Below are 18,916 nucleotides of genomic sequence, written 5' to 3'. Positions count from 1 at the left end.
CAGAGAAAGATTGAATCTGGACAGTATAGTGCAGAACAGGAGACTGAAATGGTATGACTATACCATTTCAGTCTCTTGTTCTGCACTATACTGAAAGAATAGACGAAATTTCTTGAATTAGTAGGTGTAAAAAAAAAATTGAAGTAGCAGGGTCAACTGACTGAGGAAGGCCAAGGAAAATATAGGAGGAAGTTATAAAGATGGGCTCCAGAGAAAGAGGGATAAATAAAGTCCTGGACAGAGATAGGTTAGTTTGGAAGTCAATATCTAAAAGCCTCTCAACACATTCCAGCATGTAAAATGGATGTTAATGATGATGATGATGGATCCACTGCTACCCCACAACCAATTTAACAATACTTCGGCAATTATTTAATACCCACAAAATGCTTGTTGTCTTTTTACTTGACAGAAACGGTTGTTTATATCGTGCTTCCAATTACCTAACCGGAAATGGCCAAAGCAGTTTACGATTTGAAAGACAGAAAAAAAAAGTAAAAAGGCAGATAACACTAAAACACAGAACTGAAAAAACAAAATGAACAATGGTGCAAAAGCAGCTGTTTGGTTTCCTGAAGACCCCCCCCAAAAAAAAAAAAGAAACGACAAAAAGAAACAGCCTCATGACACAAACCTCAAATTGCAATAATATAAAACAAAAATGCATTTTTGTTTTTCTTTTTACAAGTCAGTCACCGTTTATCAAGGCCCAAAGGATAAGAGTTAATAAATGTAAGGTGCCAGTATAGTAATCGTTAATATTTTAAGTTGGGTAGAATTTCATTATTTAAAGGGGATGTTTCACCAAGAACTTGTTTACATTAGATTTGAAGGTTACCATACTGTAGTCGGCTGGGAAGCAAGCCTATGGAACAGTACTCCGCAGGTGGACAGTTCTAGAAAATAAGCTTTGTTCTTGGAATCTGCGTTTAGATTTAGGCAAAGATAAAGAGTGATGGAAATTGTTGATAGTGGTCTTAGCTACTCTTTTGCTAAAACTATATATCTTTTAATACCTGTTTTACCAGTGAATAAAAAAATGTCAGATTTTTTTATTCTGACTGAGACTGTCACTGCAAAGTTTGTTTTTTGAGTTAGTAAATTATTACACTGTTTATTCCAAACATGCTTGTTTTATGATCTCCTCTGAATGAGTTATTAAAAAAATTGGGTCTAGTAACAATAAAATGCCAGGAAGTACTTATAATTTTTTTTTAATAACCCCACATCAGAATTATTTTTGACACACTACAAAGTGGTTTCATTATAGTAAGTGGTGCGAACTTTATGAAGATGAAAATCAACATATAATGCTACTGAACCTTATGTCTAGAACCTTTATTCCAATTTTGAGCAAAATCCATTGCATAATTTTGATTTTGATTCCCTCCTATTGGTCATTTTTAGTGAGTCCATAATAAACAGAAAAAACACTTAAAGGTTTTTATAAAAAAAAAAAAATGAAATTACAGGAATCTGGTTTAATTAATGTCTTATCACAACAGAAACATTTAATGCAAATTTGAAATATTTAAATTTTCAAGTGGGAAGTTTTGCCCATATAATGCACCCCCAAAACACAATACTCGAAAGTATCTAAATTTTTTAGAAGAGACTTACTCTCTTTGCTCACTACATTGAAGCTTGCATATAACACCTGATGGAAGATAGATCGTTACACCTCATTGTGCATTTGTGTCATGAATTACTACTGGCAGAAAAAATGTTGCTCACAATTCGAGATTATTTTTGCAGTGACAAAATTTCATCGATTTGTTCACGGAAGATATTTTGTGTTAAAAACCGACCATAAACCACTATTAACGATTTATGTGTCAAGAATGGGTTTATAAACGCATGCTGCAAACAGACTACAGAGAATGGGTACCATTCTGCTCAATTATAATAAAAAATGGCGTATTTTCCATCGTCAAAAAATAACTTTAAAAAATAAAGTTGATTCACTTGCTGATTTGAAGAAAATTATGAAACTTATTCTTTAAACGGAAAAGTTAGAGTGAATTCGATTGAATTAACCTTAAATCATGAAAAAATGATTCCACAGTTATCAATCCCTTTTATTTGAAATAATGTTCGTCATTCGTCTTTCTTTTTTTGTATACAATTTTCTGTAACATTTTGTTTAAGAACCAGTGGATCTATACAGGATCCCGGAGCAGAGAGACGTTTTTATTTTACTCCATCCTCAGGGTGTCCATATCCGGTAGGATGATATTAATGCATAGCCTGAATCAAAGAGATCTGATTGGAGCAGACGATAACATTTGTTGACCTCCATGCTATTTTGCATGAAAACTATTTTTTTGTTGTTGCTTTTTTTTGGGGGGGGTGTTATCTGAATCTGAAGAGATTGTATTTAAATATTGCGTAGTATTTGTTTGTATTTTCCCATTTGTATTGTAATCAGTGAGCTTATCCTGATTTTTTTAGTCTTTTGCGTCCATGCTTATAGAACTGATAACTTGCGAGAAGTCAGACTGTTCATTGATTTTTCTCCAGAAAAGAGAGAAGCAAAAGGGAGGAGAATTTACTCAATGAATAATGCATTTAGTTCGAATGTTCTTGCTCTCCTAACATTTGAACAATGAAAACTAATGGAGAATTTTGATAAAGGAATACCCGTCCCAGGACGAGGAAAATTAACTCCCCAAACAGAACAGTTTTACACCACTTTCATGTCCCCTTACAAAGATTAAGATCAAGATACAATCACATTAAACCTTATGCCTAAAATTCTTATCTTCATTTTGATCAAAATCCACGAAATTATCTGGATTCTAGAAAATATCTAGAATTTAAAGGTCTGGTAATGATAGAATGTCAGAGGAATTATGAATTTCTGACAGAATAACTGCTGTCCACCTCTGCCGATTAAATTTTTCAGTTCGAAATTCCATACAAATTTTAGAGTTCAAGAAGATGTATATAAAGAACAACTGAAACGTCGTGAAAATAACAGCTAAAAAAAATAGTTTGCAAAATCCTAATAATTAAATTATCAGTCTTGCTTATAATATATATATATATATATATATATATATATATATATATATATATATATATATATAATAAAGCTCAACGTGTTTGTGTGTGCGTCTGTACATGAATAGGCGCCTTTATGGTTTACTATTATACTAAAATGACCACATATAATGATAGAAGAGGTATCAAGGAGCTAAAATGGGTATGATAAAGTCATCTGCCATCAACGGGGAGGGGGGAGAGGCCCAAGGGGCTAACACTATGCACGCTCACTGTTTCATGTAGAGCAACTAAATTTGGCAGGATAACCCACCATGAGGTGAGGGAAAGTTTTGATGGATGCTCAGCCTCACCAACAGGATGGCGGTCACTTATAAATTGGAATTCTATGCACGCTCACACTGTTTAATGCAGAGCTAGAATACTTGCCATGATAATCCCACCACTGGAGGTGGATTTACAGGTTACCTCGCTGGCTCACACCAACGGAGTTGGGGCCCTATGGAAGTCACTTATAATTGGGAACTCTAATTAGTGTTCATACGTTTGTGTCAATAAAAATTCTCACTACCGTCCCCTCGTATTCGTTTTAGGGGGTTGGGTCGCTTCACTTTGATACCCCAAAAGTTTGAAACTATCTCCTTATACCCTCCCCCGTTTCATAACTTTTCATACTTTCATAAATTTTTGAAGACTTTTTAATTCAGTCAGCGACGGGTACTTCTGCTACTAATATATATATATATATAGTATTATATGCACATACTAAAAGATGTATCTGGCATTCACTGGTATTAAACATAACGTTTAATTCTTTTAAAAAGATGAAGAAACTGAGACATGTGCATGCGAGTATTATGTCTTTTTAAACAGTTCTACTTGTAAGAAAAAAAAATTCTCGCGCTGAGATCGAAATCAAAACCTACAGACAAGTACGATAACCATTAGGCTAACTTGACAAGATCATAAAACGATTTTTCCAACCTATTTATTCTTAGCATACTGCATGTATCGACTGTGTATCGACTGCGCATGTGTGCAGTATGCACATGCATGTATCGACTGCACAATCATGTATGTGCAGTCGAGAAACAGTTGACCAAAAGATAAAAATCCGATGACCCCCCCCCCCAAGTATCAACTTTTCAATTTTGACCTCTTAGCAGCACCTTTTCCTGGATGAAAACCGATTAAATAATTTTCCACAAGTCAAAATACCTAAATTCTTCCAAATTTCTATTCTGTAGATTAAAAATTTGTTGAGTATATAAGTTGAGAAGTGTCCTCGCACACATACACACTCATTTTTATAGATATATATAGATAATACTATATCTTCCATGCAGCGATTCAATCATTAACATTACTAATTGTTTAAATGTGCATCTTTACACATTATCGTGGAACTGCTTTCCTGCTGATTACAACTTTATTGTCTTAAAATCTAATGTAAACCACATAAAGACTCCATGGATCAGTACTCTCATAGTTTTACTCATCATTTAATTAACAATCATTCCTGCCTCATTAATCCTTATCCTCGATTGGCTCTTGGCCTTGCTAACAGTAAAGAATATATCAAATAACTAAATCTAAAAGCCCAACAAGCTATTTAAATGTCTAATTTGGACTATTACGTTTTATGTCCATGATAAATTAATACTTGGTGTGATTCATGAGTAATTTTATCATATTTTTTCTATATACGTGCAATAATTTAGTGGATATTAAAAGGACTTTTATGTTATGTTAACCGCTTTGAATACAGTAAAAGACTTAAGTTTCACCAAAATATCACATCATTAAAGCTTACAATTGCTTCGACCTATACTAATATATAATATTCACCGTATATCAACATCTTTTTCTTAGTTTAAGCCATCATCAGTGCTCATATATCTCAACAAAACAAACGGCAACCTCTGTAAAGGGAAAAAATTAATTTGGGTTTTCAATTCTACAATCGGTACTGTAATAAAAATATTGTTTATTGCTTTAGTTAATATGTAATCAAATTTTATGTTTTGATTCTAGTTGATGGCGCCTAAGTCATATATTTCGACTTTTGAAATCACTATTATAACAATGTAATAATGGAAAGTGCTCGTCTGAGCTCCAATCTATGCCTCCCCCACTGGCCTGACTTTCACAAAAAACACTTGTCTAGCTGAAGCCACTATCAATAATTTTTCCCACTCTTTATCTGTTCCTAAACCTAAACGTAGATTCAATGAACAAAGTTTCTTTCTTAGATCTGCACGCCTGTGGAACTCTGCTCCGTTTTCCTTCTTTCCAACTGACTACAATATGATCATCTTCAAGTCCAACATAAACAAGTACTTGATGAGCCGTCCCCTTAAGTAATCCAATTTACCAAAGTTCCACTACTAATGATTACTACGATATTATCCCATTGATTACTGTACACTCATTAACCCTTATCCTCGAGTGGCCTTCGGGCCTAGATAAGTGGTGACTCTTTTGTAAATTTTTTTTTAAATAGCATGATTTGAGTGTTGGCTCTATAATAATAAACATGAAATCTGCATAAATCAAAATATCATATTTAAACATATTTTATGACCATCCAACCTCGGGCAGCGTCTTAGTATATATATATATATAAGTGCCTTTGTCTGTCTGAGGAACAGTCCCTAATAAATAACTTTATAAATGTTTGGTCTACAGACAGGAAACTTGATATATAGGATATGTGGAACAAATTCGATTTGTTTTTTTAGCCGGTAAAGGGGTCAAAATTGAGAAAAAAAAATCGAATTTTGGAGACGTAAGTCGACTAAACGTTTTATTTCTACACATTCATAAGTATGCATTTATATCTTTAGTAACGTTATTAAAAAAAATTTATATATGCATGGTCTTAAATCACATGGCAACAAAGAAGGCTGAAGCACAAAATGTTTTTGGTATAGATCCTAGCTGATGACACCCATATGATATATCTAAAACTTTTCTGAATCAATAGAGTATTGACTCTATAATAATAAATATGAAATTTGCATGAATTAAGACACATTTAAGCATATTTTACATCCGGACAACCCTGGTCGGTGCACTAGTTATATATATATATATATATATATATATATATATATATATATATATATATATATCACTAGGTGTGTGTGTGTGTTATAGAGAGAACTGCCAAGGGATGCTAAGTAATCTGAACGATTATTATGATCGTTTTGATATCTAGGAAATATGTATCAAGACGAAATATATTTTTGGATAAAAATATTATGGTAGAAATGTATCTGGAATGTCAACATAAGAATGTTAGAACATAAACAATGCAGATGATTTTAGTGATGGCATCACGTGATCTTAATGTTATGTGAGTTAATGACGTAATGAGATAGATTCGTAATACACGTAATCAGTTTAGTTAGAGTTTGGAGTCAGACGGGAAAAGTAGGACAAAAGATATCGTTTCCGCGTTTTGGATACTGGGAGAAACACGACTTTAGTGTAATATAGAAAATCACAACGTTAAAGAGACATCAGTTATATAGACGCTGTTTATATACTGCTCGATCATACAGCATATATAATGTAATGATGATTGTGTAAGCATGAAACACTAGTGTCTGTAGGTATAAATGAATAATTATTATTTAATCATAATTTTATATATATATATATATATATATATATATATATATATATATATATATATAATATTATGATTACGTGCATAAACTTTTATACACGTAATCATAATATTTAATAATAAAGGTAAATAATTAAATACGTTCCATAAAAATAAAGGCCGATTCATATATATATATATATATATATATATACACACACACACACACACACACACACACACACACACACACACACACACACACACACACACACACATACATACAGAGTGACAAAAAAAAAACGGCCCCAATTCTAATTAGGCCCTGTTTCTTAGTGTTTTGTCCGAATGAAATGAAACGTTGGTCATAACTAGTTTATTATATTCAAAACATCACATCAAAACGCTAGGGTCTTTGGCCTTTTTTATCCGTTCTACAGCATATGTTCTAGATGGCCTCTATTTAGCTTTTGTTTTTGTTTTTTGGGTCACTCTGTATATATGAATAACAATAAGAGCTTATAGCTCTAAAGAAAACAAAAAAAAAACGCTAAGGTAGCGGAAAAAAATGAAAGTAACAGCGTTTCGAAGTTGTTAATATTGGTAAAAAAAACAAAAAAACGCCAACAACAGATCTTACATATAAATCTCTCTCTCTCATATATATACATGTGTGTGTGTGTGTGTGTGTGTGTGTGTGTGTGTGTGTGTGTATATATATATATATATATGCACAATGTGCTCACTTTTCACGCAGCTTCCTTAATGAAAATAATCTGCCAAATATGAAATACAAGAATTCAGGTTGAAACATAAGATATTTCTTAATAGATGAATCATTTCTATTAAAATATTTTTTAATTCCAAAATATGTAGATAATTCATAAGGGTTAAACTATGTGACTTTGAAAATTTTGTTGCATCAAAAAACTTTGCAACTATTTTAATAAAACTTATTGCCAACCTTCTCCTTATAACAGCTATCAGGCATTCCTCCATTATTAGAAAGTCTTGTCAGCTTGTCAAAATATGTGACACACTTCTGCTACTGTCACCAATACCAACAGATACATCGTGTGTGTGTGTGTGGATCAGTCTCTAATGGCTTTGTCAACTGCAGCCTCTTTTCAACCTGTAACTCAACCTGTCAAGTGCTGTCAAAACGCGCCACAGAAATGAGCTACTCCATGGAGATTCGTGTGTGAAACCCGAGTCATGACTAAAGTAGGTTTTTGAGGGAACATTCGTCTCCTGATCACAGAGAATAGGCTAGAAATCGATACTTTACAGTCGGTATATACTCGATGGTAATGGCAAACTTGTCATATTATTTTGTTTATTTCTTGGAAATTAGATATGGGAGTGCCCTTCGGAGGGCAGGGGATTTCCTTGCATACTGTCATTTAACGAGTTGGTCGGAACGAATTGTGCACTTTTATATTACTAGTCTTCCGGTTTTCTGAGTCAGCTAAAACGGATTGTTCACTTCTCGTTGTCTGAATTCTTATTTGCCTCTTCACCAGGGTAGAGATTGGCAGAATGTCCGTTTTTAATGTGGACAAAATTAACCTCTCCAAAACGAGCACTTTGGATTGGGACAAAAATAAATATTTTCTCAGGACAGAATGATTTCTGTTTAGTAAAGTTAACTGAAACGAACTATATACTGCTCGGACTAGTATAGCTATATTCACAGGCTGGTTAGGGCAATCGCTTAGATACTTGTCCTGTATAACTAAAAAAAAAGTGTTAAATATTGATAGTTATGTTTACTAGTATAAATCTTCAACAAATGTATTTAATTGAATGCAATTAACTTTATATTGTAAACAGGATACATTCTGGACAAAGATCACAAAGAGGTCAATGGATTGACCTTGTGGAATAGTGAAGGCAGAAGCTGGTAAACCGGAAAGAAATGATGTTAATTTTTCTAAGGCTCTTACGATTTCTGACTTGGATGAGACAAAACACGTATTGTGATATGATTTAACAAAATAATAATAATGAAAACATGTCATATATAATTGATTCTCTCTCTCTCTCTCTCTCTCTCTCTCTCTATCTATATATATATATATATATATATATATATTATATATAATGTCTTCTTTTGCTTGCCAGTCTTCCCTTCATGCTTGACAGTTTGAATTTTGCAGATCACTGGACAATGAAGGGGAGCTGAAATTAATGAATCATTCATTTTTTTATAAAATTGTGTGCTAAATTAATTCATTGGTTAAACATGTCAGATGCTGTTCTGTTTCAGCTACTGAGACTGTCATCGGTCCGGCAGGATAGCAAAAAACGTGCACGAAAACAACGTCCAAGAAGAGAAGGTATGATTTTGAGTTGATTGAAATATTAATTGTTTGGTTTAGCTGCATTGTTTTACGCCCTCTTGGAGTTGCCAAATCCAGCAATTTTGGGAAAAGGTTTTATACATCAACTTCTTTACATTTTCAAATATTTATTCATGGTGTTTCGTTTGGTTGTTTTGTTTTACAACGTATCAATCCTTTTCTGGTAATTTAACGCCGAGCCCAGTCATTTGGAAAAAGATGTTATGCTTAAAGTTCCTTATATCTTCAGAAATTTATTTGTGGTGTTTAGTCTGGTTGTTTTATAGAGAAAAATGGCTGTTTTGTCTTTGACTCTGCAGAACATGATTGAGTTTTGCAAAGAGAAGAAAAACGCAATAACATGAATGTTTGGTGCATTTTCATTCAGAAAATTAGTATTTCCAAACTGCCTAATCTGGAAGCACGAGAGAAATATTAATGCTCTTTTTGTAAATTAATGATTCGCATGCAAAGAAATTAATGTGGGTTTAGAGATTGATATGGATGTTGGCAAGGTACAGTCAGAACTTCTCTAACAGACAGTTTAGCAATGGCTCTGGAGGTGACAATGTTTCAGAGTAGCGGAATATGCTTTGTCTTTGAGGCTGAAAACAGGTTTTGCTGACTGTTGAATATTTAAATGAAATCCTGAAAGCTGTCGAAATGGATGCCAAGACGATTAATGACAGGAAAGGAATCTGCAGACAAAGTAAAAGTAGGTGGTGTCTGTGTACGTCTGCGACAGCGTATCTGCCGTTATAACTGGGAAGTGTTCTGAGGGTTGAAATTCTACATTGGAACATTTCCTTTACAGTTGGCTTCGTCAGTGCTTACAACCAGCTGTAATACAACACTAGTGTCAGTTAAGAGGAAATGAATAAATGAGAAAGAAGATGATTCCAAAATAATAATAATAACAATAAAAAAAAACAATAAAGACAACACTCATAAAACCTCTCGGAAACCAACAAGCTATATAGCTTACCCAAGAGATACGATATGAAAACTGTCACAAATATTTCCATCTGAGTTGAGATCAGGTGGGTTTAACCAACAATAAAATCCTATTTTTCTCTCTCTCTTTTTTTTTATTTTTGTCGTATTTTCGCTACATATACTTACTGGTTGGTTTTCGTCCATCTTCGTTGATATTTATATCGTCGTTGTTCGTACAAGTGGCACATTTTGCTTGGGGATTATTACAGTGAGTATGTTTTTGACACAGAAAGATTTCATTGCAGCTGCACCAATGTTTTAAATGATGAAAACTGCCTCAAAAGAAAAATTCCTGCCTTAATCTATATTTGAGTCTACAGTATAATATATGCATATATTGTATTATATTTTTCTTAGTCTGTTTGTCTGTTCAACTTTTCTCCAGAAAGTATTCGGCTGATCAGGCTGAAATTTCGTATGGACCTTTCTTATAATATCTAAAATATTAAGTTTTATAGTATCCATTCGATACACAAATACACAAATGTAATCATATCATTTGGCATTAAACTCTCTCATTTTAAGTCAACTAAAAAGTCTGATATATATATATATATATATATATATATATATATATATATATATATATGATGCAGTTAGAGATTAGTATTTAATGCGAAAGTGAGCAAATATTTAATCATGTTCAACCAGCAATTTGGCACTCTCATTTCAAGTGCCCGTTTTTAACGGACTAAAAGTCCGATATATATATATATATATATATATATATATATATATATATATATATATAAGAGTAGGTAGTAGTTTGCTTGAAGCATTGTTGGTAAAGAAATATAAATATATATTTTTTTTTAAAGCCAAAAACAATGCGAAGGAAGACCGGAAAAGATGAAGTAAAAAAGAAAAACAAACAGATGTAGACGAGTATGGTTGAGTAGAGGAGTGACTAACCTTTATTTGACTATCATTCTTCACTTCAATGTATAATTATTTTTAACCAAGTTGCTGGTATGTCCGGTGTATGTAAAGTCCGTGGGTGGTGTGGAACTTTGATTAATTTCGAGAGAAAGGTACCTCTCTTTTTCAAAATAGAAGACAAAAGACGAATATATAGGGTGCGTCTGGTGTTTGAGAACATCATTTATTTTACCAATTCTTTCCTGTATATTAACTTTAACTTTTTTTTTTTAGAGACAATCAATCAGAAGAGATAATTAGCTAACGCAGGAAACGAAAAGATACATTACTGATCAAAATTTTAAGACTACTTAAAAATCTTTAAAACGAAACCTTTTTTTTTTTTTAAAGGATAGATTTTAAACTCTTCCGACTTAAGGTTACTAATACCCCAATCTAAAAGGTTATCGAAACAAAAAGGTACATTCCAAAGTTTTATTTAAAAACTTGCATCTGAACCATGATACTTGACTTTGACTCGAAAATTAATGAACTGTGAAATATTTTCTAAACATTCCTCTGGCATAACTCAATTTCTTTATTATTGTTATCATTATTGGATCACTCGGACTTTTCACATAAGTCGTTGATGATGGCCTAAGAATAACCTGTAGCGTTCCCTAGAGTCTGAGTGACAAAAATTCAGCCTATAAAATAACCGTAGATTCATGCATAAGACAGAGGCAAGTTCGAAATTAATGTATCATTTTAGAGCATAATTGACTCAAGATACTTGACCTTTGTATGTCTAACTTTAACTCAAGTGATTATGCAAAAATAATGTCATAAAATCAACAGTTGGTTCTTTGATAAGATAGGGGTGCGTTCGAAGTAAATGTTTCCGTATAGAGCACATCTGAACCATGATACTTGACTTTTGCATTTTTAACTTTAATTGAAGCCATTATTTACAGATATTTTCATAAAATAACCCGTAGATTCTGTACAGTGTGGAGTAAGTCCTTGCGATAGGCATGTGATGTTTCAGGGATAAGGAGCCCCTAACTGGAGCAGGCAATCAATCGATTTGATTAAAAAAAAATAGACGATTTCACCAATTTCGGTGATAAAAGTATGGGAGAGTGGAACATTTATGGATTCTTATTCAATCCCGGACAACGTCGTCTCTCCCTACCATTAGAATAATAATGATCATTCAGGGTTATAGTGGTGAGCGATAACTGGAACGCTAAAGAGAAACTGAAGACGAATGTGGACGCACGTATGGCGACTAACTGAAAATACCGAGCCATGTGTGTGAAATGACGTCACAGCAGGAAAAAAAAGATCATAAAGAGCACATTAGGGACTGCGTTCGAGAGGACAGGCATTAGAGAAGACAATCACATTAGAGACGTGGGTGATTTCTCAGCCGTTATGAGAAGCCAATCATGACAGGAGAATCGAAAATAAATGTCGTTGTAAAAAAAAAAGGAGGTCGAGTTATTACTTGTCTTATGTTCCTTGCGACGTAAACTGCATACAACGTGTTGGACCTACGTGTGTAAACGTGTGTACTACGTTACAAAGCCTCCGACCACCAATCAAACGAATCTATTTTGTCTTTTTAACCTACTTAAACTGTTCCAGTTCTACATAGAGATACAAAATTTTTAAAAAGTCTGTTTTACGTCTCAAAATAAATCTAAAATAGTTCGATTGTCACAAAGAAGTATGAAGAAAAAGTCAATTTAAAAACAAAAACGATATTAAAGACGTGTTATTGTTTGACTAAAAAAGAACTTTACTTATAGTGAAAAGGTTCAATTCATTATAAATATGCTGTTCGGCCGGCTAATTATGGAAAATACTAAACTGAAAAAGGAACACCCAAATATCACAATATTTGTTTCTAATATTATTTTTACCTACTTTTAATTTTGAATAATGAGTTTAAAAAGAATTTTGGCATTGATAAACGCATTGGATCAAAGGTGCTGATTCCTAATCAGTGGTTATGCAACAGTGCAACACTGCCCGGGAACCAACACACGCGCGCGCGCGCGCGCGCGCGCGCGCGTGTGTGTGTGTGTGTGTGGATCAGTCTCTAATGGCTTTGTCAACTGCAGCCTCTTTTCAACCTGTAACTTTTTTGTCCGGCAAAAGAAAACCAAAACAAAGAATAGGAAATAACTCCAATTTACTTGTTCTTTTGCAGTAACGATATTTATTTCCACATTCTGTGACGTTATTTGTGTAATCGTCTTCTCGGGCATCTTTTATGCCTCTTACGTGATTACAAACGTTATCCAAATCTCTCACGAGATCTTGAGCATTGTCTCATTTCCCACAAGATCTTGAACGTTATCTCTTCTTCCTGTGATCATTTTTTTTTTCTTTTTTATAGTCATTTTTCCCCGTCGGTGACGTCACTTCACATGCATTTACACACACACATCTGCTCTGTTATACTCCGTTTAGCTCTCACATCGCTCCCTTCTTTCTTTGTTTTTCTCTACCTCGCGTAATCTGCCTCTCCCTCTCTTTGGTTTCTTTTTGTACGTCTCTTTATCTCTCCAGCTATAACTTAAATTGTATTAACAAAGATCCATACAAAATTTCATCCAGATTCGCCAAGTACTTTCGGAGAAAAAGTAGAATGGACAAACAGACAAACTAAGAGATAATATAGATTAAAAGTTGCCTGAATATATATGAGGCAAAGTTATATATATATATATGATGTACCCAATACCCATATATATTTGCAAGTGAAACTGCACATAAAACCAAAAATGAAAATAGGAAATATAGCAGATAGATGTGTCCAAGATTAGGTTTACTTTTTTTCTTTCTTTTTTTTTTTTTTGCCTATTGCGTCAAACCTGGTGATTTCCATGTCTAGTTTCTCTGACAGGTAACAAAGCTAAACTATTTCCGAGTGCATCAAAACTGGTGAAATTTACGCACACGCACACAAACGCGCATATGCTCACGTAATAATTGAGTTAGCTAAGATTCCAAAGACAAAGAACGCACACAAGTTATGAACGTGTTACACCATGAAGCATGATTATAGTAATGCTGTTATTGTTAGAAATGTTCGTATTTACTTTTCGGTAAAATAGCTGCCAGTAGGTGTCAGCAGACACCTCAAATACAAATTTAACACTTCCGATATCGAATGAGAAAACACAGAAAACACGTCTTTTCAGTCAGTCAGTCTGATTCTGTAGAATTGGTCCAGTAAAGTCTTAGATTAGCGGAATTGAAATGCATTGCTGATTTTTTGTTTTTTTGTTAAAGTATACATGTTAAATATTAACCGTAAAAATATATTAATAAAGTTATATTGAAACAGTTAGCTTCTGATATGTTCCGAAAAGGGATATATTTATTTAATGTAGCTGATCTTGACTACAAATCAAGTTATAAAATCTAGTAAGTCATCTTAATGAATGTTTGTTTATAGTCGTAGCTGATAATAGGCTTACGGTGTATCTTTTAACGTCTCTCTCAGGGTACATTACCCGTCTGTATTTATGATTCCACTAGCCAATCATATTCTTGGGTGAAGGAACCCGGATATATTCATATTCATTATATCAGCTTCTAAACTAGCTACCAATTTTTTAATTTATTTATTAGTTCTGTTTGATTTTCAAAACGATGAAAGGCAAAATAATATTAATTTGTCGTCTGATTTTTTTTCTTCAGATTTCTTTTTCTATTTTTTGAACTTTTTTTATTCATGTGTTTTCTGATTTTTGTAGATTAAATTAGACTTTTGAAATTTATTTATCTTTAGTATTTTCACGGCCATGGTTAATAGGAATCTTCTGTTTTTGCGATAGTCATTCTTTTTTTTTACATTGGAATCACCACTTATTCAGGCCCGGAGGCCACTCGAGGATAAGGATTACTGAGTGTATACTAGACAATGGGACAATATCGTAGTAATCGTTAGTAGTGGAAATTTGGTAAATTGGATTAATTAAGGGGACGGTTCATCAAAAACTTGTCCATATTGTAGTCAGCTGGAAAACTGCAAACGGGAGAAAGTTCCACAGGCGTGCCGTTCAAAAAAGAAGCTTTGTTCATGGCATCTCCATTTAGGTTTAGGCTCAGATAAAGAGTGGGGGAAATTATTGATAGTGGTTTCAGTTAGACAAGTGTTTTGTGCAAGTTTGCGAGGTGGGGTGCAAAGATTGGAGCTCAGGCGAGCACGTGTCATGAAAATAATGATAAAACAGACACTCACAACGTCTTTTCTGTGGGAAAGAAGTTGCATCCCCACTAGCCTATAAAGTCTATTTTGAACTCTGTCAACGCAGAATAAGGTCTTTCTAGCAGCTCCTGACCAGATGGACGTACCTGATTTTTATATAGATAGAGAAATGCATCAGCAGTGAGATATTTAATGGGGCGGTAGAAGGATCACACAATTTTTCCAGCAACCTTGGCAACAGATTTCAGATCAGGAGTAAAGGTCAAGCCCAGAAGCCTGTCAAAACATGGAGCCTTCCCAAGACGCGAGCCATTCATTTCGGTTGATGCCAGATGGGGATCAGAGCATTGATGATGTAAAGATAGAAGCTTAGTCTTATATGCATTAAAAGTAACCAGCCACTTCTTTCCCCATTGTACCGTGTGCTCAAGATCAGAAGAGAGAGAATCAGAGAGAACTTAGTCATTTAAGGCCATTGAAGTGTTGCAATAAATGATAGTGTCATCAGCATAAATGTCTAATGATCTCCCAAATCCTAAGATCATTCATAATGTAGATCAGGAAAAGAGTTGGGCCCCAGGATGGACCCTTGAGGGATTCCATCATTAATACTGTTGGCTTCTGATTTCTGCCCATCACTACTACCCTTATGAACCTATCAGAGAGAAATGATTTAATAATTGAGAAGACATTTCCAGCTATACCATAACTGGAGATGTAGTGGAGTAGACCTTTATGCCGTACCCTATCAAAGACCTTTGATATGTCAAGAGCCATTGCCCTAGAAAGGAAGCCTTTGTCTATAGATTCGCTAATGCTATAAGGTATAATGTCTGCTGTAGATCTAGCAGAACGAAAATCATATTGCATGTCATTAAGGTTATTTTTGCTGAGGTGGTTGACTATTTCTCTATTTAGCACATATTCCAGCAACTTATAAGTCTTCTATGTGTCATGAATGAGAGGAAGATGACCGATCACTTGAATTCTTAAATACACGGCATACTGATGAGGTTTTCAAGGCTGTTGAGAAGCAATTCTCCTTAAGACAATGCTTAAACAGCTTTGTAAGTATGGGAGCTAGTTCTGGTTAAAGCTTTTTCAACACTATAATTGGAATGCCGTTAGGGCCAGTTGCTTTACTGGAATTAAGGTTTTTGATTAGCTTGGCAACATCATGCACAGATATTTGTATGTTGCGTAGTGTGTTTTCTGATATAGGAGGTAATACGGACGTGAGTTGGTGGCTTTGATCGCATAGGATAGAATTAGCTGCAAATTCCTTGGAAAAGAGTTTGGCTTTGTCTGATGCTGACGAGATTACCTCAGGTCTGTTGATGACGGTTGAGATAGAGCACACGCTTCTGTTCAGGACCGTTTGCTATTTGCCAAAACTGGTGGGAACCAAGCCGCTTCTCAGCTACTTTGGACTAAATGGACAGAATACAACTCTCTCCCATTCTTTATTACTCTTTTACAGTAGTTGCTGGCAGTCCTGCAAGCAGCTTTAGTCTGAGTGCATCTATTATGTTGGAAGCAATGGAAAAAGTGATTTCTGTGTGCAATGGCAGTAGAACCACAGCTGGCTGTTAGGTTTTTGATAGAATTTTTTGGAGGGTATAAAGCGATCTATAGGTATACAAGTTATGAACGTGTTACACCATGAAGCATGATTATAGTAATGCTGTTATTGTTAGAAATGTTCGTACTTACTTTTTAATTTTCTTATGTCAGGTCTGATACTATAGAGAACATTTTCCGTCAGGTCTGATACTATAGAGGACATGTTCTTTTTTAAACATGGAACACAGCAGTAGATCGGATATAAATGTACAGAAGCTATCTCAGTCAGCCCTAGAGTATTGATATACTGTATGATGGAGAGGTATGTCTAAAGACTTATTACATTTCATTTTTATCTTAACTGATACAACCCTGACGCTAACCCAGTGTGATAGTGTTATAGAGATACTATCTCTGAGTGATTGTTTCTTACAAAATAAAGCTACTGAACAAATAATAAAATCAAACAGCCTTTACTCCAAATTAAATTGGAATGTATTACAAATTAAGCATCATCATAATTTATAACATATTTACTTAGGGAAGTTAAATTGGGTGAATGATTATATCACAGAATATGGAAATTAAAGACGGTTTGAGATCCCTGTGGAGACAGAACGGAAAATGCACATAGCTCTGGGAAAGTCGTGAGAAAAAGGTCTAAAAGACTTGCATACTGACTGTCAGTGTCGGGCACATGTGTGGGTTCATGAACAATCTGAGTGAGGTCATAAGCAATAAAGAAATCGGGACAGGCTCTCTGTTTGAATGGGTTAACCATTCCACATTGTGAACATTGAAGTTTCCACAGACGTGAATGTTAGCTGAAGGATAAATAGAAAGGACGTGGTCAATTTTCTCAGATATGCTCTTAAAGATAGTAACTCCACTGTTGTGCGGGTGATAGCGAGCAAATATAAACGCAGTGGTGTAAGTAAGTGCAACTCAGAAGCACATATAGGGTAATTTAGGGTATTCTCTGGTGATGTCCCTACCACATGGAAAGACATCTCTTATGTAGACACATATTCTATGTCCATGGCGATCTTGGGGGGGGGCAGATTTGGATGTTAAGTATCCTTTAATTACGAACTCATCTAGGGAAATAGTCGGTCTGATGCCAGTTTCACTTAGGAATAATAGGTCTGGTTTAGTCTCCTATATTTTAGTCTTTTATCAAGTGGTTTCCTTCCATGCTAATTCTTTTTTAATGTTTTTCAGATTTCATTTTCTTTTTTCAATTTTTATTTTGCAAATATAAATTAAAAATAATTAAAGCAAATAGTTTTCATTAAAAATGTTGCAATATCGATTTCAAATAAGTATGATGTTTCTTTTTGTTTTCATCATTATATTCGGTTTGAAGTCCATTTGAATGCTGGTATGTGGTGGACAGCATTTAGAAATTTGACTTTCCAATTTATCTCTGGTCAGGTTGTATTTAGAGCTATTTCCTGAACTGAGGCAATGTTTTTATAGCTGAAGCTATCCCAGTGTGATAGTGATTGTTTCTTACAAAATAAAGCTAATGAACAAATAATAAAATCAAACAGTCTTTACTCCAAATTAAATTGAAATGTATTAAAAATTAAGCATCATCATAATTCATAACATATGAAAATTAAAGACGGTTTGAGATGGAAAATATATTTAATGAATGAGAAGTCTCTGTGTTTTATGGGAGAGTAGTAGTAAAATTTTTTTTGAGTAAATAAAGGCTACGCCCACATCTCTAGGTTTGACTGTTTTGTGAGAATTATGTTGGACGAAATAAATGTAGGAAATTCTACAATCTGCTTATTAATTTCTGAAATCCTGCATCAGTTATTGTCAGGAAGCGTGATCATATTGGAATTATATGCAGTGCCTTTGTTTATAGTCCTACAGTAAGTGAATTTAAATTGAATTCAATTTATTATATTTTGGTGTTTTTTTTTATGGGTGGAAAACTTTAAATTGACAACTCGGTTTTCTTTAACAGTAGATTTGGGAACTACCGGTTATTTCGAGTTTAGCTTGGTTTGGCAATTCATACTGAAGAGACTGACAACCGAGCAGCGTTTATTAATTGCAAATGATACAATCAATTTACTGAGAGAAACATTTGATGAACGAATAATTTCATGATATGAACCTGTCAACTGACTACCTAATTCATGTGATATAATCCCATTTGATTATTTTCTTTGAGGATATGTAAAGTCCCACGGCTATGCTGATAAACCAGACATAATAGATTACTTGGAAGACAACACTTGACATGTTATTGCCGAAATACAGCATAATGTGTAGAGATTGTATCAATTGGACTTC

General features: G+C 34.1%; 1 protein-coding gene and 1 long non-coding RNA gene across 4 annotated transcripts in view; one reads left to right on the top strand and one right to left on the bottom strand.

Annotated features, from left to right (window-relative positions):
- Positions 1-8,583, top strand: part of LOC145279858 (uncharacterized) — a 172,092-nt gene extending 163,509 nt beyond the window's left edge. Inside the window, exon 3 of the long non-coding RNA XR_013868471.1 lies at positions 8,450-8,583. This is a non-coding gene — a long non-coding RNA (uncharacterized LOC145279858). The remainder of the gene's footprint in view (positions 1-8,449) is intronic.
- Positions 1-18,916, bottom strand: part of LOC145279856 (uncharacterized) — a 1,383,997-nt gene that overhangs the window by 95,342 nt on the left and 1,269,739 nt on the right. The window lies entirely within an intron of this gene.

Source organism: Euprymna scolopes, chromosome 7 (genome assembly GCF_053919585.1).
Source record: "Euprymna scolopes isolate OS-2025 chromosome 7, ASM5391958v1, whole genome shotgun sequence".
Taxonomy (NCBI): Eukaryota; Metazoa; Mollusca; class Cephalopoda; order Sepiida; family Sepiolidae; genus Euprymna; species Euprymna scolopes.
The sequence above is the reverse complement of the archived record's forward strand: the minus strand, read 5'-3'. Positions and strand labels throughout refer to the sequence as shown.